The following is a 26,299-nucleotide window of genomic DNA, read 5'->3' on the forward strand; positions in this document are numbered from 1 at the left end:
GTAATGACAGCTTTAGGGTCACTGTTGGAAGGTAAACCTCTGGCCCAGTCTGAGGCTCTGGGTGCCCTGGAGCAGGATTCATTTACTACTTAGCAGCTCGTTCAGTTTTCCTTTAACCCTGACCAGTCTTCCTGGCCCTACTGTTAAAAAGCACACCGCAACAGTGGTATTTAAAGATAAATCATTTTAACATGTCACTGAATGTCAAAAATTGGGAATGAAACTAAATTCTCACAACAGCCACACTGTGGCTACTGTTTGTGTGTTTGTTGAACACCCAGCATGAGTAAACAGACTGTGTGAGACAGAAGGTTTGGGAATCTAAAACCCACACATTAATCATTAAAGAAAACATGCAAAAAAATCTTGTTTGGTAAAGAGATGCTACTCCAATACCTATTGTAGCTGTTAAGTACTAAAATGAACCCCAGGCATAAGGGAATCCTTCTGGAAAGTTGATTTTAAAAACACTGATTCGCTTTTTTACAGTCTGAATTATGGGAACTGCTTCTTGTAAGATATTGCTATAGTTATGTTTGATCATACGATACATGTTTCAAGAGAGACTCCAATTCTAGCTTTATAGTACCAATTCACAACAACAGTCACCTCAGCTAACTATATTGTAGGGTAAAGACCCTACAATATTAAAATGAAAATCCTGCAAATCAGATGACCCCATATAAGCAAGCACTTGGCAACAGTGGAGAGGAAAAACTCCCTAGAACCAGGCAGAACCAGAGTCAAGGAGATACAGTACTCTGTGCAGCCAACCCGATCGGGGTGGGGGGAAAGAGAAGAGAGCAGAGAGAGAGAGAAAGGACAAAAGACACTCTGGGAGAAAGAGCCACAGTTGAATAATTACTAATGATTAAATGCAATAGTGGTGTTTAAGCTCGTTGAGAGTGCAACGATTTTAGTGAAGAAGAAATGCTCAGTGCATCATGGGAAGCCCTCCAGCAGCCTAAGCCTATTGCAGCATAACTTCAAAAAACTCAAATATAGAGCAGTAGGGATCATTGTTTGGTCTAAACAAGGTGATCCACATTTAGTCTAGTTTAGTCTTCAACAATTTTTTACTGGTTTGCACCTATAACGCAGTTTATTAATAATTGATATGATGTAAATCAACAAGATTCCCAGTTCAACCTGTCACTAGAAATGCTGCCACAGGTGTAGCTGCATTTAACACATGGAAGCTTTTCAAACCATTTGTCAAGTACAACTGAATAAAGAAGAGCTGAACAGGATAGAGGGTGTATAAACTGTGAGCGTCCACAGTTCTGGCAAGAATGTAACTACACTTTCTGTCCCCCTGGGAGACTTCACACACAGACGCTCTACAGGGTAGCAGCACAGTGAACAGTCCCTGTCCTCAATCAAAAAGTCAGCCTCTGCAGATGAAAGCTAAGCACACACATGCACTCACTCCTGTCTTATTCACTACCACTGGGTGCGTTTCATTATGCTAATGGGTCTCTCCACTTCCTTTGCTCACATCTTTTCCTCATGTCTTAGCTCCTTAACACTAGGATGTGTGAGAGAAAGATATAAGGAAGGACACCTTCGATTTGTCACTCTAACATTCTCCTCCCTGCTCTTCATCTCCTCAAGCTGCATTTAAGGAATTGGAAGACTCTCCAGGATGGTGGCAGGAAGAACCATTTTTGTGTCATGGGAAAAGAGGCCACGAGGGAGCACAAGTTAACATAATGGTGTGCACCCACTGCATGGCCATAAATGAATAAAATTCACACATTCATCAGTGTCATGGTCCTGGGTCTTTGACCCAGTGTTATGGGTTTATTCTTGGTCCTTAGTTTAGAGTTTTTCTTTTTATAATTTTCTAGATTTTTACAGTTTTGTTTTGGATTATGTGTTTGAGTTTTTGGTTTCTATATTTGAGTTAAGTGAATTTGCAGCTTATCCTGTTTCCCATGTCTTGTTAAGTCTGTTTGTATAAGGTGTTTTCATGATTTGTTACTTCCTCTTTTATTCTGTCATGTGTGTTTTGTTCAGTTTTGCTTTCTCTGTCTCATTTTTTCCCAACTACTTACAACTGTGTTCCCTGGTGTTTTTAGTCTGTTTATACCCCACTGTGCATTTAATCATTAGTTATTATTAATCTGTGGCTCTCTTCCACAGTATGCCTTTTGTCCTGTCTCTCTCCCCTCAGCCCCAACTGGGGCTTTTCCTTCCCACTATTGCCAAGTGCTTGTTCATAAGGGGTCATTTTGACTGTTGGGTTTTCTCTGTAATTATTGCAGGGTCTTTACCTTACAGTATAAAGCGCCTTGAGGCGACTGTTTGTTGTGATTTGGCGCTAAATAAATAAAATTGAATTAAATTGAATTGAATTGAATTGAATAGATAATGAAGTGACTGAAAGTACTGAGGCTGCTGGATGCCCTGCAACAGCTTACCTTTGCAAAATATCAAAATTCATATTTTATCCACTTGGACTTGGAGTATTTATTGCTCCACCACATAAAGACATTGGTAAAGCATCCAAATAATGATTAAATAGGGTCACATAAATCAAAATAAGAAAATGCAATGTAACTTCATAGTAAAGAAGAAGAAAAAACAGTAAACTACATACCACTTCAAATATATTTCATTATTTTTCAAGTTTTCAAGCTAGTGTGCTCTAGTACTATGCAAAAGTCTCACGTAGCTCCTCATTCTTTAATATTTTGCTTCCAAGCAGCTGAACTTTCTTATAATTTTTTAAAAATTATAAGAAAGTCCTGTGGTCTTGAGCAATAATTCTCTGGGCTTTTCTTTATGTGTTAGGCCACTTAACACTCACCTATGAATCATTCAAGCATAAAAAGGCACCAAACTCAAGCGTTGCATCTACACATAACAGACAACTTTGCATTGAACCAATTTTAAATTGTATCTTTAGGCACTTTGTTACTAGCAGCCTGTCACATAAACACATTTGTTCCCATTTCTTTAGCTGAATCTATCAAAAACACAAGAGAGATTCCGAAAGAGTTACTGGCCCAAAACTGGCATCTCAGCCTGGTGGTGTGTCTTTAATGGCTGTCATTCTTAAGGAAGGGAAACAGGAAGAAAAGGCTGAGGTATGCCAAATTTCATAAGAACTAGACTGAAAATCAGTGGCAAAAGGTCTGATGGAGTGTTAAATCCAAATTTGAAAATTTTGGGTTCAAATTACCATCAATATGAAGGAGGTCAGGAAAGAAGTATCACAGTGAGTGTCTACAGCCATCTGTAAAACACGGTGGAGGCTCTGTCTTGGTTTGGGGCTGCATTTCAGCCAGTGATGTTGGAGATCTCCTCAACATTGATGGAATTATGAATGCAAAAAAGTATCATCAGATTTTGATCCGCCATGCCGTACCATCTGGAAAGCATCTGATTGGCAGCAGTTTCGTTTTTCAGCATGACAATGATCGCAAACACACTGTCAATGCATTAATGCATACATGGGTAGAAAAACTTTTCAACAAGAGTAAAAAAAGAGACCCATTAAGGGGGGAAAAAAAGCTATAAAAATTGGCAGTATAATGAAATCATGCTTAATTATTGTGTAGAATTATGCAGAATCAGTAATTTATCCACCGAGTTAATTAGATAAGATTACTATAACAACGCCGAGGGCTCTTCTTGATGTACTGCCAAGGACAGTTTATAACTGAATTTAGGAGATGTTAGCTATGAAAAAGACAGATAACAGCAAACTTTATAGTTCACAGTGAATTCAATATGAAGACTAAACAGTTGGCACAGCAGAATTATTATATGTGCACATCTAATAACTGCACAAGACTTCGCTGCGGCATTGAAGTGGGACATTAGTGCAGGCTCTGGGTTGTCAATGTGTGACCCCCAAGAGCAAGGGGACTGTTGTTTCCTCTTGCTTACAGCCAGTGCATGCTCAGTATTCCCATAGTTGGTTTGATCCCACAGACAGCTAGTGTTACAGAAGAAGAAACTCAGAAGAGACTCATCTCTCATTAACAGAATCTCTCATTAACATATGTAGATTTTATTCTCTCGGGCAGAGTCAGCTATCGTTTATAGTAAAAATAAAGAAATACTCTTTGAGATGTTTGCAGAATAGATATACATGGAACACACTGATATTCACTGATTCATACAGTACAGACTGTGGAAGCAGCTGATCTAGTGTTCATGCACTCAAAGTGGAGGTAAGAATGCAAAAAAAAATTCTCTAGTGCTTGTTCATAGTGCCATGAACTGAAGTCCTGATTTTTGCAGTTTTAAATGGCTGTAGTCATGACAACCTGAGTGTTGTTGAGTAATCACATGCTTAGATTAGGGTGACAATGAACATAATTGTGATGCACTACATCTGTACTGTTCTCTGACTATGCTGTGAGCCACATTGTGCATCTATAGGCACAGCTTTCTCTTTCAAATTTTCTTCACACAATGTTTTTCGGAAATTAAGTAAGTTTTTGAGGATGTTGAGGATTTGCGCAAAGAACACAATGAATAAAGTTTATCAGAAATGCACAGCAGCAGAATGTCCTAGTTCCAATGCTGTCTGAAGCACAGTTGTCCTTGACAGAGAAATTTTTAATTAGCAGTACAGCTGTGGCAAGCACATGCGAGTGAGAGAACATGCATTAACATCCAGTGAAAGATGTAACTGGTGATAGTTTTGCCTGCAAGTTCTGTACAAATAATGAATTTAGAAGAACTTGGGCCAAATTAATGATACAGTTGAAGAATTATTTATGTCAATACAATGCTTGTCACTGGTGAACAAGGCCATTGTCATTATGCTCAGTTATGAGTTCTTTGTTATTTATACATAACAAACTGCTCGAACTGGCTTATTTGTGTTATGACACACAGAACAAATATTTTGCATTTTACAGTGTCCATCCATCCAGTTTCTTTTGGGGTTGGAACCCATGCTGGCTGTCATAGGGCAAGACACCGGTTTCACCCTGGACAGGTCAAAACTCTATCACAGAGAGACAGACAACCATTCATGCTCACATTCAGACCTACAGCCAATTTAGAATCACCATTTAAATTAACCCCACTAACTGCAAGTCTTTGGGCTGTGGGAGGAAGCCAGAGTACCCACAGAGAAGCCATCCAGACACAAGGAGAACACACTACTTTCACACTAAGAGGTCTCAGCCAGCCAATGGGTGGATTTGAACCCACAACCTCCTTGCTGTTAGATGAGAGTGGTAACCACTGTACACCATGGTAAACAGTGTTTTTATGTAATGCAGTAGGTATTCATGAACTGGCCCAGGTCAGCCACAAAAATTTCCTCAAAGCAGCAAGCATACATTTACATGCGCCACTGGGTTTATCTGCTTTACACACATTATCACACATGTGCAGATACACACTGAAATCCCTTTCTGTACATCGAGCTTTCAGGAGCTGCATTTGAGAGCTCTCTCTCTCGCTCTCTCTCTCTCTCTCTCTCTCTCTCTCTCTCTCTCTCTCTCTCTGTCTCTCTCTCTCGCTCTCTCTCTCTCTCTCTCTCTCTCTCTGTCTCTCTCTCTGTCTCTCTCTCTCTCTGTCTCTCTCTGTCTCTCTCTGTCTCTCTCTGTCTCTCTCGTGGCAAAACCATTTGCAGGCAGATAACCACAAACATGGAAAATAACTCAACATACAAAATAAAATATGAATAAAAAAACATGTAAAAACGTGCATTATGTGAACAACTGCTGAGATGCTGCATGAACACAAATCAGGATGAAACAGAAATACTGTAAAGAGAAGAGAAAGTTTGTTAATAAAATAAATATTTCCAAAGTTGAATTTGTAGTTGATGTCATACGCGTCTTCCAGCTTTCATTTTTTTTTCTTGGTTGGCAGCATCATATGTAGCACCCAAAGCAGGCAAACACTCAAAAGTCCAGGCAGCTCAGAATGCAGTGTCTCCTCATGAAAAATAGATTTGCTCTATAAAAAGATCCTACGATCTATACCCTCAAGTCTCTGTGAGTTGGTACGATGACTGTTTAAATTTATTTGGGGAGATGCTGAAAAAAGGAAATTGTGAGCAACATCTTGGTTCTGCAAAAAAGTTAAACAAATAAAACTGGCTCCGTTGTGGTAAAAAGAAACAATGCAATGGCTGAAAATGAAAAGAATCAAGGTGCTACAATGGCCCAGTAAAATTACAGACCTCAACCCAAATGAAATGCTCTGGCAGGACCATGAGAGCTGTGCATAAATCAGTGCTGACAAACCTCAATGAACAGCATGTTGTAAAGAAGAGTGGGCCTGAATTCCTCCACAATAATCACAGAGACTGATAAAGTCATACAGAAAATGATTACTTTAATTTATTGCTCTTAAACGTGGTTCTATAAGCTACTGGACCATTGGGCAGACTTAGTTTTTCACATGCTACTTTTTTATTTTGTCTTAGTTTTTGTTAAATAAATAATAACTTGATGTAGTATGTCATGCATCGTTGCTCATCTGAGATTATATTTACCTACGTAACTGTATGACCTGCTAAGGACTAGATAATTTTTTCTTATGTTGTGAGGTGTTAAACCCTAAAATTGACAGAGGGTGTACTTCAACACAAGATATTTACATCATCAAAGTGGGCTGATGCCTGATAAAACAGATTAAAGAAAGATTAAATCATTTGGACTAGCTTTTATATCCTGGGAGGTCCAGGTGACATGCATTAGCTGATTGCCCTACCGAGTCAACCAATCAAGAGTAGAAGTACCCAGACCTGCTCCCAAGACAGTGAGATGGACCTTACACAAACTCACCAGGGAAGTGTTTAGTGAGGTCAGAAATGAAGCAATAAGTGGGGTCAGTATCACTAATATTAATTAACCTCTTTTTGCAACCAGATAACAGAAAGAATGCAGTTTTAAGTCACTTCTGCAATTCATCTGTGTTTTATATACAGCCTCTACATTTAACTTTAGGTTTGTGAAAGTCTGGCTGAAGATTGTGTTCCATGGGGCTAGCTCAGTTCAGTTCAGTTCAGTTTAGTTTAGTTTAGTTTAGTTTAGTTTAGTTTAGTTCAATTCAATTCAATTTTTATTTATTTCATTTACAAATCACAACAAAAAGTCACCTCAAGGCTCATTATATTGTAATGTAAAGACCCTACAATAATTACAGAGAAAACCAAGCACTTGGCGATAGTGGGAAGGAAAACCTCCCTTTTAACAGGAAGAAACGTGACCTCCGGTGACCAGTTGGGGGTGAGGGGAGAGAGATAGGACAAAAGACATGCTGCAGAAAAGAGCCAATATTGTGTAATACGTCAACGAGGTTGTTAAAAACTCTTCAGTAGCATGTTCCCCGGAGTAGTTCTTCAAGCAAGGCTCTACATGTTGTTAGGGCTGCCCCAGTTGAGTAGCCTCTGCAACACTGCATGGAAGTCAGGGATAGTGCATCTGTCTGTTTGACTTAAAATCCACTGTGCTACTGTTTGGAGGCCAAATTATAAAAACAACTGTGTCTTTGTCCAAATACTTATGGACCTAATTGTAACTATATTTTCTATTATCTGATATAAACAGAAGTTATTCTACATTGCCAAATGCAGTCTTGTGCTATCCCTTGGCCATGTACAACAGAAGCTCAGCCTTTCTCACCCTCTGCAAATCTAATCTCTCTTTCCTCTTCTTCTCCCTACATGACTGCGCTGACAATATTACCTTCCCATATGGAGAATATTACTCTAGTATGCCATCTGTACTAGGCTATCATCCTATCATCCCCTTGAGCGTGTGACTGAGTGTGTTTGTGTGAGGATTAGAGCCTGTGGGAAAATGAGCAAAAAGAGTAGCATGCATGTGCATGTTTATAGTCGAGTGAATGAGTGTGATGGAGTGGGAATTTAAGTCCCATTAGGTCATGCCAATAATTCATCTGTGCACAACCTGTTTTCTGAAAGTTTAGGACACTGTTAAAATGGAAATAAAAACAAAATGCAGGGATTTACAATTGATTAAATCAATATTAAAATTGTACAACCACAACATGCCTAATGTTGAAACTGGCATCAGGAGACCTCTTTCAGCCTATGCAGCCCCTCTAGCACCTCCTCTTCCATTCTCAGCAGTGTTGGGGTTAAAGTTAGACATTACAGTAATGTATTACTTTTTCTCTAAAAGTAATTTATTATATTAATATTAATAACTTTATTTATATATCACCATTCAAGAAACCCAAGGACACTGAACAAAGAAGGAAAAAAAAACAAACAAGGAAAAAAAAAAACAAAAACAAAAAACCCTGTTAATTGAATGCCTTTTTGAACAGGTGATTTTTCAACAGTTTCTTGAAAGTGTCCACTGATGGGGTTTTGCGAAGTTGAGAAGGGAGAGCGTTCCAGAGAGTAGGGGCTGCCACACTGAAGGCTCTATCCCCAAAGGTATGGAGGTTGGTGTGAGGGACAAAGAGCAGACCCATGGCTGAGGACCATAGTGTCCGAGGCTGTTTTTATGGGTGCAAGAGGTCGGACAAATACTGAGGGGCCAAAGCACTGAGGGATCTGTAAGTGAGGAGAAGGATCTTGTACACAATGCGAGACTTTACTGGGAGCCACTGTAGCTTAACAAGGGTGGGGGTAATGTGTTGCCAGACCTTAGTGCGGGTTAGAAGCATGGCAGCTGAATTCTGGACATACTGGAGCCTGTCCAGGGCTTTGCCAGAGATCCCGAACAAGACCCCATTGTAGTAGTCCAGCCGGATGGTGACAAAGGAATGGATAATGGTCTCTGCTATAGAATCAGTAAGTAAAGGCCAGAGTCTAGAGATGTTCAAAAGGTGAAAAAAGGCTGTTTTAGTATGATTCTTGAATGAAAGTGTAGAGTCTAAGACGACACCCAAGTCATGAACATCTGGTGAAGGTGAAATGGGGGAAACATCTATATCACTGAGTAGGTCTCAGGATTTCTGAAGTAGGGCTTTGGGGGCCACAACCAAGAGCTCTGTTTTATTACTGTTTAGCAGAGAGTAATGTAATTACTCCCTGTAGAAAGTAATTTGTTTCACTACCATTTACATTACTTTTGTTTTACTCCATAGCATAGTCCTGAAATGCACTGTCACATAGTTACAAGTTAACAATATGAGTCCCACACACTCATACAAATCCCTATCCTAATCAGGACATGCATACAATTTAAGTGTGAACACAAAGCCAGCAACACAAAGCAAAGATGAAAACCAGCCCAAAGAGTCTCTCGAGTGATCACTAGTGAAATTCTAGTGTGCACAGATAGAAATGGAGGTACAGTTCTACAAGTCTGGCTGCTCATCACTGCCTTTGTTACCTGTTGAAGATCAGGCTCTGGCTGCTGGGCTGAGGTCAGTACACACACAGCTTTGACATCACTCTGGGGTTTTTTGCTAGCTTTGAGTTAGCATGCTGTCTGAGCAGATATTTGCAAAGCGCTGACGTGTTAACAATGTAATGCAGGTTGTTTCTCTTTCCTTGCAATAAAAATAAAACTAATTTCCATTTCTCAACCACTCAGAACTTATAGGCCTCCACTTGCTGTATGTTCCTCCTTCCTACATGAACTGGAATCAACGGATAGTAGTCTAGTAGCAGTCTTTCTGTTTTGTGCGACGAAAGTAATGGCATAATCATAACTGCAATGTAATTCCTGAATTTAGTACAGTAATGAATTACATTACAATTACAGCGTGATTAGGGCAACATGTTACAAAGTAATGCATTACATTTCTTCCTGAGCTTCAGGAAGATATAAACACATTCCTGACCTATGTCTTTTTCATACTTTTTTTCCTTTCTAGCCTTACCTGCTGCCAGAAAGAAAGAAAGATTACAAAACAAAAGTTTTGAAGAAAATTACCCAGCTCAGCCATGACACACCATATTCCTACAGTTTTAATGGGAGAATTGCAAACTGCACTTTGTTCTCCAATCAGGGGCATCAGAATGGAATGTTTCTGTCCGCTAGACATGGTTAATACATATATATGTGCTTGTACGGAATGCTATAACTGGGGATGGATGGATGGCTGGATGGATGATTGAATGGATGAATGGACAAAGATGGGTTAAGGGTGCAAACACATCTTGTTTTTAATATTCTACATATTCACAGGCACAGCCTTTACATGGCTAGATAAATGTGTAATGGACAGCAAAAGGTTCCCTTTAGAAAGGAGCAACAACAGTGGATCATCAAGGCAGTTTGTGATTGTGTTTAGTAAACACCCTCTGGTGACTCCTTGAACTAAATGGGTCCCAGATGGGAAGGCTTTGACCTTATTTTGAACTTTTTTGGCACTGCCAAAAGGTATGAATGAATGCTCATCTAGTTTACATTTCCCAAGTTAGTGCCTCTCTAGAGTTAGGACTGTGACTGTGTCATTGTCATTGTAACACAGGCTGAGCATGTTTGTCACACACAATTTTTATTTTTATTTCTATTATGAAAATGATTTGACTGCATTTAAGTAGGTTGGAGCCCACTCTGCTTACATTATTCATTCATTTATTCATCCAATCATGCTTTATTGTTTGGATGCTCTTTTGATTGGCTTTACCATGAGAGGAAACATGGTGGATTTTAAGTAAAGTAAGAAAAAATAATAAAAGGAAGTAAAGTAATAAAAAAAAAGATGTAGTGTACTTGAGTGTTAAATATGTCAGCGTTACATGGTTAATATTTGTGATATTAGCAATTTAGTGAGAATCAGTTGAGCAAATGTGGTTGTAAATAAGTAGAAGTTGATTTTTTGCGTCTAATTCAACTTAAACATTTTCAAACATACACTCACAGCTACTTTTTTAGGTACACCTGTTCAGCTGCTTGCTGAGGCAAATATCAGAGATCAGAGGAGAATGGTTAGACTGCTTCAAGCTGATAAAGGCAACAGTAACTGAAACAGCCACTCATTACAACCAAGGTCTGTAGAAGAGCATCTCTAAGCACACATGTCAAACCTTGAAACAGATGGGCTACAGCAGCAGAAGACCACACTGGGTGCCACTCATTTCAGCTAAGAACAGGAAACTGAGGCTGCAGTTTGCATAGGCTCAGTAAAACTGGACTACAGAAGAAAATGCTTCCTGCTCTGATGATTCTTCATTTCTCCTTCAACATTTGGATGGTAGAGTCAGAATTTGGCGTAAAAAGCATGAAGGCATGGGTCCATCCTGCCTTGTATCAATGGTCCTTCCAACCAATACCTATATATTGGTCCTTCCCTTTATGTCCACCTTCTCTTCTGATGGCTCATTCCTGCAGAATAACTCAAAGTTCAGATCATGTCAAACTGGTTTCATGAACATGACACTGAGTTTCTTGAACTTGATATTAAGTATCGAGTCACTAGATCTCAGTTCAATAGAGCAACTTTGGGATGTGGTGGAATGGGAGACTTACGCAGCCGGCAAATCTGCAGCAACTGTGTGATGCTATCATGTCGATTTGGATCAAAATCTCTAAGGAATGTTTCCAGCACCTTGTTGAATCTGTCCCAAGAAGAACTGAGGCAGTTCTGAAGGCAAAAGAGGGTCCAACCCAGTATTAGCAAGGTGTTCCTTATATGTATCCGGTGAGTGTATGTCAGCAGAGAAGAAATTTTTGTTTGGTGCCCCATATTCAAAATTTTTTTAAAATTACAATAGAGACATTATTAAGATGGATGATAATCGTAAGGAAATTTGGCAGTAACAATGACATCAGTAGCAAAAGCATAATGGCAAAAGCATTAAGATGTTCCTCGGGTATAAAAAAACAGGATAAAAAACTATATCATGAATTCAAAATGGCATATAAAGGTTACAGAATAATTACAAAAATTAAATCTACAATCTCAAATGTATGCTGAAGCTTTGATATATTATTGCTTTTTTTTTTTTAACTATTTGGAACTTGTGCAGCTTTTTAATACTGTAAATTAAGCAATTACTGTACAGAATATACAGTAGAAATTCCTTTTTTGGGTCTTTGTGAACCATATTCCACTCATAAATGTATTTCATCTCATGTTAACTAATTAGACCTTTTGACAGAACTGTCTGGGTGTGTAGAAATTGCACTCTAAAAATCAGTCCCTCTTAAGTTTGCCTTGTCGTCCAGAGTGATAGGTTTAAATTATGTGCCAGTTCGGATTCAAACTTTTTTTTTAAACCTATCACATGCAGTGTCATGTACCTATAGACCCACCAAAGGTGACTAGATGTTGAAATATCCTGAATAATTACACCTAAATCCATGTCCAGAATCTTTCATTTGCAAAGTACTAATAAGTAACTGTAGATGTGTAGCAAAAAGCATAAAATTTGCCTTCAAAACAGCAGCTAAAAATACACTCCTTTGCCTTGTGTTTTGAATTTAATTTCCTTAAATGGTGCTTCCTCATTCATCCTTATTTATTGATAAGGTGTTTTTCAGTGGTTAGCTGGTCAATATGCTGATGTAATGTGTTTGTAAATTTAGTGGTTTAGACATCCCTCTCTATTTCTAATATGCTCACAAGCTGGAGCACACGCACACTGCAACGCATTCTGAAGTATTAAAACCACAAATCCAGACACCACAATAGTCTGCATCTGTGTTTCACTTGGGTTTTCTTTGATATGTTTCTTTATGATTAGAAAAGGAAACACTCCAAAGGAACCTCCGTGTGAGGCAGTGGGTTTTGCCATGTGGTGCTGTGCCTAACTTCTGCTTCAGAGTCAGAAGCCTGCCTTTGGTTCAGCCAGGAAAATCCTGCTGGGCTGCAACCAGGGCGTAAAAGAAACGCCAGTTTCAAGGATGCAGACTATCACACATACCCTCTCAGTACACACATACAGACAAGTTTGTATTGATGACACGGGGATTTTCTTTATGTTTGTGTAATTGTGAAAAGAAGAAGACAGACACACAGAGTGCTCCAGCGTAAAAATAGAAACAGAGGAGTGGCCATCCATCACCGTGACTGTTTGAAGGGCCAGATCGATTGCGTGTGTGTGTCTGCATGTTATTTGATGCACTCCACCTCCTCAGACAGAAGAGCCAGAATGTGAGTGGGCAAACTGTGATGTGACTTTTGAAACACAGGCACATCTTGCCTGTTCACACACACACACATACACAGACACAAGCACATGAACACACACAGGTAAACCACTGAGTTTAAGGAGATAAATACTAATGCTGTCAGAAAAAGAATTGACCTCTAAGGTCGGTAAACACACAATCAACAAGTCCGAGCATGCACTGTAGTTGTCTTTCTATAGTATGAAGGTTAGATGACTTGCTTTTACTCAATTGCAAAGTGTGTGTGTGTGAGTGTATGTCTGTGTGGATATGTGCATACTGGATGTGTATTCGTCCCTATGATAATCAGCAGAGAGTGCATAATTAATTGTTTTCCTTTATTTCCATGAGAGGCTTTCTCTCCTCTGATCAGTTTAATAGCTTTCTTGCATCCTTCTTTGCCTCTTCCTATTTGTAAGTGTGATGAATTACCTGCTGGTTACCTAGAAATCTGTTACCCTAGCAGAATACCAAAGGGCCATTAGATATGAACTGGTTCAAGGCCGACACTGGCCTTGAGGTTAGAGTATCCTAGATGAGGAAACATGGTTTTAACTGATACAGACAGCAACACTCGTGTTTTCTCACACACACACACACACGCACGCGCGCACACACACTCTCTCTCTCTCTCTCTCTCTAAGTTTCACCATTTACAGTGAGAGTGGGAAAAATTTAGGAGTGCAACTAGTTCAGCTTCAAAAACACACCAGCGAATGCACTTTTTTGTGTGGTTTTGTATCTGTGAATGTTAGTGTATATTTGAAGAATCACAACTTGGTGTGTGTGTGTGTGTGTGTGTATGCACGCGCACATGTAAAGGTCATGTCTCTCATCTCTAAGTGAGCTTCAGTGAGAAGAGCTGAGTGGCAGCACTCATCAATATTAACTAATGCCCTTCCTTTCATCCACACCATAAATCCATGGAAACAAACACACATGTGGGTCTCAGGAAGTTCTTGCGTGTGTGTGTGTGTGTGATATAAAAAAAAAATGAATACTTTATTGTATATATCACTGTATTTACGACAAAACGGTGCTTTATAAAATAAACATCTTACAAAATATTGCAGTTTTGCTTAGTTTCCAGGTTCCAGTTTGTGGCAGGTGACAGATGATGTGAAAACGTAGGTGTAGGTTCAGTGTGGGCTTTAGCAGCTAAGGTGTCAGCTTGAGTTGAGATAAACACACTACAGACACATCACAGCTTTTGTCCGACACCAAAAGCCTTTTAACAGCTAATGAGTAATGAGAGTAATGACAGACAGAGGATGGCGTGAGAGAGAAATAGAAAGTGAGAGAGGAAAAAAATAGGAAGTGTAAATGTGAGGTGAAACCATGTCTTAGTGAAAATGGAAAAAAAGAAAAAATGAAAGAAGAATAAAAAGATTAATAAGGCAACAGAAATGCACTGTGTTTACATTGGTAATTATGTCCAAATGTGTATATTATGGACTTCCATGACGGAAGAAAAGCAAAGTGAGAGGAAGAGAAGAGAAGTCGACAAATGGAAATCCTTTGATCAGAACATGAAAACAACAGCAGTGAAGCAGAGAAAGTGAAGAACAACAGAAAGACGTCACAGACAATTACTGCGAACATGTCTCCATTCAGTATAAACACCCCTGTGTTTTGCTAAGGCGACGCGTAACACTTAAAATCCTCTGTCATCTCTTCTCCAGCTTTTCATCTTCCAAACGCCAGAGCGTGAAAAACAAACACAGAGGAAACAGACATTTTTTTTTTCTGTTTACAGCACAGCTATCATGCCTACTGGGAAAATAGAGATCTTAATGAAACACATTAGACAGATAGAGGCAGTTGAGGCTCTTAAATGTGTGAGTGCATACAAGTGTGTAGGTGTGGGTCAGTGTGTGTGTTTAAGAGACACAGTCGGCCTTTCATCCGAGAGAAGTCAGATTACCTGGAGGGAACATTGCTATTCACTGAGACATACTGCACGGTCTAATAATATTATTCACTCTTCATTACTACCGGGGTTTGAACAAAACGGCAAGAGAATACAGCGCTGACCCACAAATCACATCCACAAAAAAAAAAAAGAAGGAAAAAAAAAGAAGGTCCATGCACATGATTGATGTTCTCTGCCTAACCACAGTTAATTGAAATATTTTTCTCATTGTTGCTTTCACATCACTTGTCTGAACAAGAAGTAAACAACAAAAGAATACTGCAGTATGTTGTGGGAGGATTTAACTCAGCCGTTCGGTTAGTAGTCTGCAAAACCTGCAACAGGAATGTTGCACAGTGTCTCATCTTGCCTCAAGGTACTGCAGACCCACAAAAAAAGAATTTCATTAATATGAGTTTCAGTGCAGCTTTAGCATCAGTATGACTCCTCAAATGTGGCACCATTGTCCCCTTTTCACTTTTATAACAAAATGTTTTCTTGTCAGATCAGGAATATATTGGTTCTATACATTGTCTACCACACCTCCCAGCCTTGCTTTTTCTTTCTGACACAGATACATAAGCAACTATTACAATTATGGAATGTCCTGAGAGGCATTTTTAGGGAACATCATAATTGCATATGTGCTATAAAGAGTTAAGATAGCAATGACACAAAGACCCCATCCATCCATCCATCCATCCATCCACCCAATCAGAAGGACGGTGGTTGGACCGTGGCTCTTCCAACCTGTATGTCGAAGTGTCCTTGGGTGAGAAACTGAACCCCGAGTTGCCCTCGATGCATATTGGCATGTGAGTGTGTGAACATTAGGTAAAAAATTCTTAGACATAGAAAAAAGCTCTTGTGTCTGAATGGGTGAATGAGGCTTATAGTAAGAAAGCTTTTTGAGTGCTCAAATTGAGTACAAAAGGGCTATAGGTACCAGGCCATTTACCATCACAATCCATCCACCCTCTTCCACTTATCCAATGCAGGGCCCCGCTGAGAGGCCAGAGGCAGGTTACACTCTGGACAGGTCACCAATCTTTTGCAGGGCTAACACAGAGAGACTGATAACCGTTCACACTCATGCCTTAGGCCAATTTACAGTCATAGATTAACCTAACTCGTGTATGTCTTTGAACTGTGGGAGAGAACCTATGCAGATATGGGGAGAACATGCAAACTCCACAAAAAAAGGCCCCAGACATGTAAAATAACAGAGCAGGATCAGCTGCTGTTAAGGCATATAGTGCACAGAAGTCACCAACTTTCTGCAGAGTTAATTGTAAATTTCATGTGGCCTTCAGATTAGATCAAGAACAGTGTGCAGAGAGCTTTATGTTATGGGTTTCCATGGCTGAGCAGCTGCATTCAAGCTTTACATCACCAATTGTAATGCAAAGTGTCGGACGCAGTGGTGTAAAACACGCAACCACTGGACTCTAGAGCAGGGGTGTCCAAACTTACGGCCGCGGGCCGCTTCCGGCCCCGCCCACTTCCGGTCCGCGAATTGATGTCAAAAATAACATACAATTTGGCCCTTTAAGTTACTTTTTTGACATTTCACTTAACCCTCTTAATTGGAGGGGAAGGAAATGTCAAAAAAGTAACAAGGGCCAAATTGTATGTTATTTTTGACATCAATTCGCGGACCGGAAGTGGGCGTGGCTGGAATCGGCCCGCAGGCCGCAAGTTTGGACACCCCTATTCTAGAGCAATGGAGATGTGTTGTCTGGAGTGACAAATCTCCCATCTCCATCTGGCAATCTGATGGAGGAGTCTGGGTTTAGCAGTTGACAGGAGAATGGTACTTGCCTGCCAAGAAATTTTGGACAATTTCATGTGCCCAACTTTGTGGGAACAGTTTGGGGATGGCCCCTTCCTGTTCCAACATGACTGCACAAAGCAAGGTCCATAAAGACATGGATGAGTGAGTTTGGTGTGGATGAACTTGACTAGCCTGCACAGAATCCTGACCTCAACCCAATAGAACACCTTTGGGATGAATTAGTGCAGGGACTGCAAGCCAGGCTATCAGTGTCTGAACTCACAAATGTGCTTCTGGAAGAATGGTCAAAAATCTCCATAAACACACTGCTAAACCTTCTGGAAAGCCTTCCCAGAAGCTGTTTTAGCTGCAAAGGGTGGGCTGACATCATATTTAAAATCTATGGATTCAGAATGGGATGTCAGTCAAGCTCATATGAATGTGAAGGCAGATGAGTGAATACTTTTGGCAAAATACTGTAACTCTGAAGGAGACAGAATTTACTGCCATTAGAACCGATCTCACTAGTGTTGCAAGAAGTGAGCTGTGCTCCCTAAAAGTGGGCTTTTTAATGAAATAAGTTAAAAACACTGAGAGACTGCATGTTTTATTGTACCACTAAATAAAATCAGATTACCTGTGGCAATATGCTGAATCACTGCAACACACTGCACGATCTAATGATATTACTTAACTTCAAAATTCACAACAGGTGTTTGATCCTCGAATCGACCAATAAATGTCCTGGTTCAATTAGAGCTGGTGTTTAAACAGTCATCCTCAGCATGAACCAGGACATTTATTGGTCGATTCGAGGATCAAACACCTGTTGTGAATTTTGAAGTTAAGCTCCTCGTTAGAGAACAGCAACTTGTGCAAAAAGTTCTGAAACATTTTACAGTTGGACATATATATATATATATATATATATATATATATATATATATATATATATATATATATATATATATATATATATATATATATATATATATATATATATATATATATATATATATATATATATATATATATATATATATATATATATATTAGGGGTGGGACTTTAACGCGTTAATTTCGATTAATTAATTACGGGGAAATTAACGCGTTAAAAATTTTAACGCATTTTAATCGCACTTTGCACCGTGGAACGTTTCTCAGTGCGCGAGTTCCCGGCATACAGATTATATCGACGCACAATGTCCAAATTAGGGGCCGCATCCTGCGAAGGACCCGGCCCACGTCTTTCGCAGCCCACGAACACCACAAAGGCCGGAAGTGAGCGGCTAGCCTTCATATCAGCGTCACCTGCCGTCACCTCTGTGTAGCTCATGTCGCCTAGCAACCGTGAGTGCGAAGCACAGCTGTGTAAAAGCAGCTGGTTAAACAGAGAACGAACTTTTTCTCCTTTTTGTGGTTTAATTTTAAGTCTTTAATTCAAAATAAGCTGTTAAAACAAGCATTTCAACATCAAGGAATACAGCTGAGTGAATGATTAATTTCCAACTATATTAAGTGAGACATTAATGTAGAATAAAACTATCCAGTTATGATGCTTAACTTTAATTTCAGGAGTTTGCTTATCACAGGAGCACTTCCACCCTTCATTGGTCTGTGTAGCAGACTGGTGGGAAAATAAACAACATTTTGAAGTTTACTCGTGAACAAGACCCCGAGATACTTAAACTCCTCCACTTGAGGCAAGAACTCGTTCCTGAGCCGGAGATGGCACTCCACCCTTTTCCGGCTGAGGACCATGGCCTCAGACTTAGAGGTGCTGATTCTCATGCCAGCCGCTTCACACTCGGCTGCGAACCGTTCCACTGCGAGCTGGAGGCCCCCCCCTGATGAAGCCAACAGAACCGCATCATCTGCAAAAAGCAGAGATGAGACTCTGAGGCCACCAAGGAAGAAGCCTTCCGCCACCTGGCTACGCCTAGAAATTCTGTCCATAAAAATTATGAACAGAATCGGTGACAAAGGGCAGCCCTGACGGAGTCCAACACCCACAGGAAACAAATCCGACTTATTACCGGCTATACGGACCAAGCTCTCACTGTGGTTGTACAGGGACTGAATGGCCCGCAACAATGGGCCAGACACCCCATACTCCCGCAGAACCTCCCAAAGAACACCCCGAGGAACACGGTCGAATGCCTTCTCCAAGTCCACAAAGCACATGTAGACTGGTTGGGCAAACTCCCACGCACACTCGAATATCCTTGAGAGGATAAAGAGCTGGTCCAGCGTTCCACGACCAGGACGAAAACCGCATTGTTCCTCCTGAATCCGAGGTTCGACTAACGGACGCACCCTCCTTTCCAGCACCCTGGCATAGACCTTACCGGGGAGGCTGAGGAGTGTGATCCCCCGAAAGTTGGAGCACACCCTCCGGTCTCCCTTCTTAAACCTATGGTCACGAGCTTTGGGTAGTGACCGAAAGAATAAGATCGCGAATACAAGCGGCAGAAATGAGTTTCCTTCGAAGGGTGGCTGGCCTCTCCCTTAGAGATAAGGTGAGGAGTGCGGCCATCCGGGAGGGACTCAGAGTAGAGCCGCTGCTCCTCCACATCGAAAGGAGCCAGTTGAGGTGGCTCGGGCATCTGATTAGGTTGCCTCCTGGCCGCCTCCTGGGTGAGGTGTTCCGGGCATGTCCCACCGGGAAGAGGCCCCGTGGTAGACCCAGGACACGCTGGAGAGATTATGTATCTCGGCTGGCCTGGGAACGCCTTGGGGTCCCTCCGGATGAGCTGGAGGAGGTGGCTGGGGAGAGGGAAGCTTGGGCTTCTCTGCTTAGGCTTCTGCCCCCGCGACCCGGCCCCGGATAAGCGGAAGAAAATGGATGGATGGATGGATTTTGAAGTTTAAGCTTATGTATATTGATTCATTCATCAACCAAACTTAAATTAATATTTATCATGTTAAATATTGAAATGCGATTAAAATGCGATTAATTTCGATTAATTAATTACAAAGCTTGTAATTAATTCGATTAATTTTTTTAATCGAGTCCCACCCCTAATATATATATATATATATATATATATATATATATATATATATATATATATATATATATATATATATATATATATATGGTTAAGACACTCAGTATCTGAACTAGAAGATGCAACTGTTTTTGCAAGGGAGATGTGACTTTCATGGTCATGTTCAGTCTGCATTCCTCTTTGTTTTTTTTATTACTCACATTTTCCCATATCATCAATTTAATCATATTCAACCTTTCTATGTTACTGCTCCTCTGAGCCCTCAGTTTTCCCTGTTCCCTAAAATCATTCTGACCTGTTGCTCGGCCTATTAAGGCTGTCTATTGTGCTTCCCTCCATCTCATCTGGGTTTTCCAGGGCATTGCACTGAAAGTTTCTCTCAGCCACCCGCTTATATCCAGTCTCTAGACACCCTGGGGTGCAGTCAAACTCTCTTCATCTGGGATTTAGCTCTATGATTCATTGGCATCTAACCACCAAAAATAATCAAATTTTTCATGTTCACTTTCCTTCCAAACAATCTCTTCTTACTGAAATTCAGTTATAAACTGACTTAAAACACACTGAATACTCACTGAACTCCTCCTGTTTTATGTCAGTGTATTATACGCATCAACTTGCAACAGTGAACAGCACAGCTGCTCGCACAAGTGAGCGCCAAAATTTTTTGACCCTACTGTGAGCCATGCACAGCTGACTACTCACAGGTCAACTATGAACCATAGTCAGTTTAGATCGCATCATCACTGATACACATGGTGAATATAACTCACTGTGTTACAGCTGCTATTTATCATCAAAATCGGTTAATTAAATTTTCGTTTAGAGTCAGCAGCTTTTAGCAAAGTCATAGCTTCCAATGTCGAGTGAAATGTAAGAGAATTTCTCTAAGCATAACAAATGAAAACTAGTGAAATTAGACCAATCTAATTCAAGAGCCAGCTTTGGACCTCATGATGACCTACAGTACAGTATATACAATGTGTGATCTTACCTGTTATAAATTTGGCTGGGGCCAGTATGGTAGTTAATAGAATTTGCATTATTTGCACTTTGGACTCTAGAGCTTCACCTGGGCCCCAAACTTGTGTGCAGACATTGACATCACTTTCAAATGGACCCAGACTGTGTGTGAAGGATGAGGATCTCCAGCTAAAACTGAGCCTTTTTGAGCAGAAGAGTTCACTTCAACGTCTGAAGGCAGTGGGTCGGAACAACACCAAACTATGAATTCCTCCCCCTAGAGTTGAGACTGTCAGTGCTGGATTCTAATGTTAAGATTTTAAAGTATCTAAGGATGGATACCAATCTGAATTGTGTAGTGTGTGAAATTTGTCTGGAACTTCATACAGTAAGAAGATGATCACAGTTCACAGAATTTTGTCATCACACGCTGTAGCTCACAGCCTCAGGACTCACAGCACTACACCAAGTACAGTATTGCATGAGTTGTACAGTGGTGTGCTGTTCTTCACTAATGTATCATCACAATTCTAGTAACAAAAGCTGATATTAACTCAGGACAAAAATAAAAACGCATAAAACATTTAAAATATACATTTATTACAAACTGGTAGCAAACAAAATAATGCTTCAGGGAAGCTTCCTGTGATGTTTAAATGAAATTATCGCCATGGTATTAGCAATAAACTTGACATTGTATCTGGATACCAGGAAAAAGCATTGATAGTGCTATGAGAACATCAGCACAATCAGAATGATTCAGCACAAGTAACATGAATAAATGCAGGTTTGTTCCAAAGCCAGTCTCCTTGCTTTGCCAGGGTTTCAGATATGATTTCAGTCTATTTTCCCTAGTGTGGTCATCAAGAAGACATATAACCATGCAAAACATCACCAATAAAAAATGATGGTACAGAGCCATTATTGAGCCACTCAAATCATTTATAAGATGACCGAGTGATTTATTGAAGGAAGTAAGTGAGGTAAAAGCACAGAGAAAGAACAGGTTGGGAAATCAATGCGTGTCAGAAAGACTGTGTAAAAATTAGTATTTATGTGTGTGTGTGGGTGGTGCTGAGTTGTAGCCATCTGTTCCAGGAATCTATTTAATCAAAGCTCTGAGCCTGGATATGCAGAGGAAACTTAAACATTGATGAACTCTTTTGAGGTGTGCGACTACATGCGTACACACAGAGCTCACGTGCTTTTATTGTCATCGGTGTATCAACACCATTGCAATCGCCAACTAAATCAGTGCAGTGTATCAGTAATTTTATTGTCAATAAGAGAAAATCAGGCTGCTTTCCACCTGGCATCTTTAAAGAAACATGTTGGAAACAAGCCCCTGAAAAACAGCAGCACTGAGAGCTGTTGACAGAAATGATATCAACCAACCTGAGCTAACTGGAGCCTTGGCAATTACACTTGCAATCATTTTAAAGCTACCAGTCACTTGCTGTTGCCTGACGTATGAGTTCACTTGTACATTTCTATGACAGATTTGCATCATATCCTTTTTATTTACTTTGACATGAAATATTGCCCAAAAAAAGTTACATGCACGCACCATCATGCTTTTTTTTTTTTTTTGTGGGAGAATTCTGTAATCTACAACTGCGGTATTTCTGTTTATTTATTCATACAGAGCAGCAGCTGTGCCGAGCACAAGGTTTGCAGCAGAGATGTTTTTACAAGAAATGTAGTACTGAAAAGGAGACAACTCTTTTTTTCAACACTTTTTTTTTCATGTAAGGGAACCCTTTGACAATCAAAAAAGGACACCTTGCACCAGACAACACTAAAAAAGCAGACACACCAGCCAAAGCTGGGTCTGCTCGCACCTTTACAGGAATGCATCACTACAGATAAGTTTAAAAATTGTCCTGAGTGCTGACCTCTATCCTATAACACATTCAAATTACAATGGGAGTGGTCTCTTCTAGAACAGCAGTGCCCCTACTGAGAGGGCACCATGGGTCAGTGAATGGTTTGATGAATATGAGAATGATGTAAATAATTTACTATGGCTTTCGTAGTAACCAAATCTCAAACCAACTGAAAAGCTGAGGGATTTGACTTATTAGACAGCCCTCCCCACCATAACTTCAAAATACAAAATAAGGCACCATATTTGATGTTTCATCACTCCATCAAAGGTCCAGAAGCTTGCTGAATCAATGTCAAGGCACAGCTTCCATCCTACTGAGGCACTTTATGCTGTTACTGTGAAATTTATTCTAAAAGTGGCACCACCGCTGGTATCAGAGCTAAGGCTGCACCAATGTGTAAACATTTCATAATATTTTCATATATACCTTATTGATAATGTGAACACTGGTTTTTGTGATGTGCAGGTGAAAAATCATTACTTAATTTAGACGACTAATTGCCGCCACAGGTCTTAGCTGATTCATTTCGGAACAAAACAAGACAGACACATCAAGAAGATTCTGACTCCAACTCTTTGACTCAGGCAGACTGCTGAGATAATCAGGTGCAGCCAGCGTATAAACCGAAACTGTGACAGTCAATTATTGATTTGTGAATAATTGACTATAGGGACAATCTATATTAACTTTAGGTGGCAAATGAGGTCATGCATTGCAGCAATAATCAACCAACCAAACCACACAGAACCACACATCCCACCAAATCATCTTTACAGCTGTGCAGGAATGAATAGAATAGAATAGAATAGAATAGAATAGAATAGAATAGAATAGAATAGAATAGAATAGAATCACACTTACAGCCATGACTTATCATTATGCCTTTAAGCTTTGACACCACAAACCAGGCATAACCACCTATTGTTACAAATTCTTTCCTCTCAATTTCTTCCGTCTCTGTCCCTAATGCACCTTATCACTCTCTGACTATCTTCATCACACTCTGTCTCAGTGGATTTTTTGTTTTTCATACATACACAGTCACGCAACTCAGTGATGCACAGGTTTATCCACACACACACACACACACACACACACACACACACACACACACACACACACACACACACACACACACACACACACACACACACACACACACACTAATGCAGCCTTTGATCATGCTAATCCATATGCTTGATTTCAATAAACCCATGAAAAGAGATGAAGCTGTTAGCCCAGTGGAGTAGTGTGGTTCTCCAAGCGGAGCACATTAATTCAGAAATACACACAGCTTTAGCAAAGTAAGACAAATTCACATCCTCCACAGATATACATGCTGATATGGAAAGAAATACAAAGATTGACTGCAGACAAGGATATATGGATTGTGACAATGGTACAAGAAAATGATTTGTATTCTTTGCTGAACAGGGGAAGTGATGGGACCAAGAATTTTCATGATCCATTCACACTTTATGAATACTAGAATAGAGAGGAACTAGCCAAGGTCAGAGGCAGAATTCCCTATTCAAATTCAAAGTGTTGCTCGCCACCCGGAGCAAGAGTCAAGGATTAATTTAGAGATCCATTCGCCACGCCTGTGCAGAGGATAGGCACGGCAAAACGCAATGAAGAGGAAGAGTCTGAGGAGATGGAAAGACAAGGAGGGAAGAGACAGTGAAGTGGAAACCGGCAAAGGTGAGAGGGAGAGACGGAACAGAAATGAAAAGAGTGGGCAAGAAAGTGAGACAGAGGAAGAGGTGTAGAGAGAAAGAAGTGGCTCTGCTTGTTATGTGGAGAGAGTGAGAGAGAGAGAAGGAGCTGATGGTTGACATAGAAGAGCCTCTTCTTGCCAATACCTGTGCATCTGTATGTGTGTGTGTGTGTGTGTGTGTGTTTATACACTTGTAAGAGAAAGGCATACAGATGATTCACTGAAAATAAACTTCAGCGGCTGTGTTCATAGCACAGAAGGAAAACGTCAGCCAGCACAACAGTGTGCTTGTTGATTTCTGGTTTACAAATGTGAATTCCCATGAAATTAGTTCCAACATCATCAATGGAATCCAGAGAAAGAATCCAAATAACTTTAGAGATAACCTGGATTTACAGCCACCATTTGGCGTTTGATATTTTCAGTTGAGAGTGAATGCTTCTTTAGCTACTGGATAGCAGAGGTGTGACGTTTGCAGATGTTTTACTTCACAAAACCTTCACTTCCCATTTGCCATCCAATTCAGGGTCATGTGGGTGGGGGTTGGGGCTGCGGCCTATCCCAGCTGGAAGAGAGGCAGGGTACACCCTGGACAGGTCACCAGTCTATCCCAGGGCTAACACACTGAGACAGAATAATCCACTCTGACAGTATCACATAAAAATTCTATATCATGTAATGTTAGCTCTTCTCTAAGCAACCATATAATATTTACACTGAAATATTCAGTGTCAAATCTCCCCATTTTTTAGGGTAGAACAAGGTTTCTGATGGTCACTAAGTCAGGAAGGCTTATGTATGTGCATGCTGATTGATTATACCTTTTTCTCAGATTAATAAATTCACACTCCTCCCTTTACTTTAAAAGAATGCAACCTGATGTTTATTTATTGTGCACCATCCCACTCACTGACTCAGCCTAACAATGGACAGGAATAGCTGCAGCGTGTGATTGAATCTATGGTTGGGAGGTAGTAGATGGACTATTAATTCTCCAGTCATTGTAAATTGTATTAACTAATCTATCCATTTATGTGGCTCTGTGATGCAGGGTGTACAAACAAACTTGGAAATTGCATTACACACTTTTGATTTATGATTAAATGTAATTGGAATTTGACTCCAGTTGAATCGCAGTTATATCCTTCAGGGGATATTGAATCTTTAAATTCATTTCACCCGTGTAAGAAAACAGAAAACTGTTGTCAGGTGATGTTCTAAACATTTCAGATTCTGAAGCATTTATTTGTTCCTGGAAAGCAAATTGATATAATATTGTGAAGACAAAGCGCTGCATTGTTGTAAAATACTATATTGATTTTGTTCGCAGCACCTAGTTAATAACCCTAGAGGTCAATTTGTTAAAGCTTAATGAGATAAGGAGGTAAAACATTAGAACACAATCTCTTGAGGATTTCCCTAAAATGGGAAGGATGGACCTTAGAGCTGTATTAATGATGGTATGTGATGTGATGATGCCCTTGAGAGAAAAACAGCTTTCGGCATCATATTCACATCCACATTCACATTTGCAAAAGGTTTGACAGATGTTTAAATGATTAAAAAAATTTTCTACTTAAATGTTTTGCTTTTGTGCTTTATCAAACTGACCCACTGTCTAGATTGAGCTCACTGAGAGTGTCAGTGAAGCTTTATCCCGCCTCAAACACTGGCACAACAACACTCAAACATGCAATTGCAAACACTCATACTGTAAACAAGCGCAGGCACACAACTAACTGAAACTGAGGCGTGTAGAAAACAAATAACTAAATGATTATCGTACAAAATAGACAGACATCCGCAAGTAAGGACATCTGGTAGTGATATGACGTGAAACAGGAAGAAGGATGTTGTAATTACTTAGCTCATATTTACTAAACTCGACTGTTTGCAACAGGTGGCAGAATTGGGGATATGGCACAAGTCAGACTAAAGGAATAAAGTTATAAAAAACACTGCTGTACTGTGTAAGAAACAAAATTGGATAAGTAGAAATTGATTGTTT

At 40.0% G+C, this 26,299-nt stretch overlaps 1 protein-coding gene across 2 annotated transcripts in view; it reads right to left on the minus strand.

Moving 5' to 3' along the window:
* The window catches only part of gria4a (glutamate receptor, ionotropic, AMPA 4a), a 117,232-nt gene that overhangs the window by 84,640 nt on the left and 6,293 nt on the right, over nt 1-26,299 (minus strand). The window lies entirely within an intron of this gene.

This window comes from Archocentrus centrarchus, chromosome 13 (assembly GCF_007364275.1).
Source record: "Archocentrus centrarchus isolate MPI-CPG fArcCen1 chromosome 13, fArcCen1, whole genome shotgun sequence".
In the NCBI taxonomy this organism is placed as follows: Eukaryota; Metazoa; Chordata; class Actinopteri; order Cichliformes; family Cichlidae; genus Archocentrus; species Archocentrus centrarchus.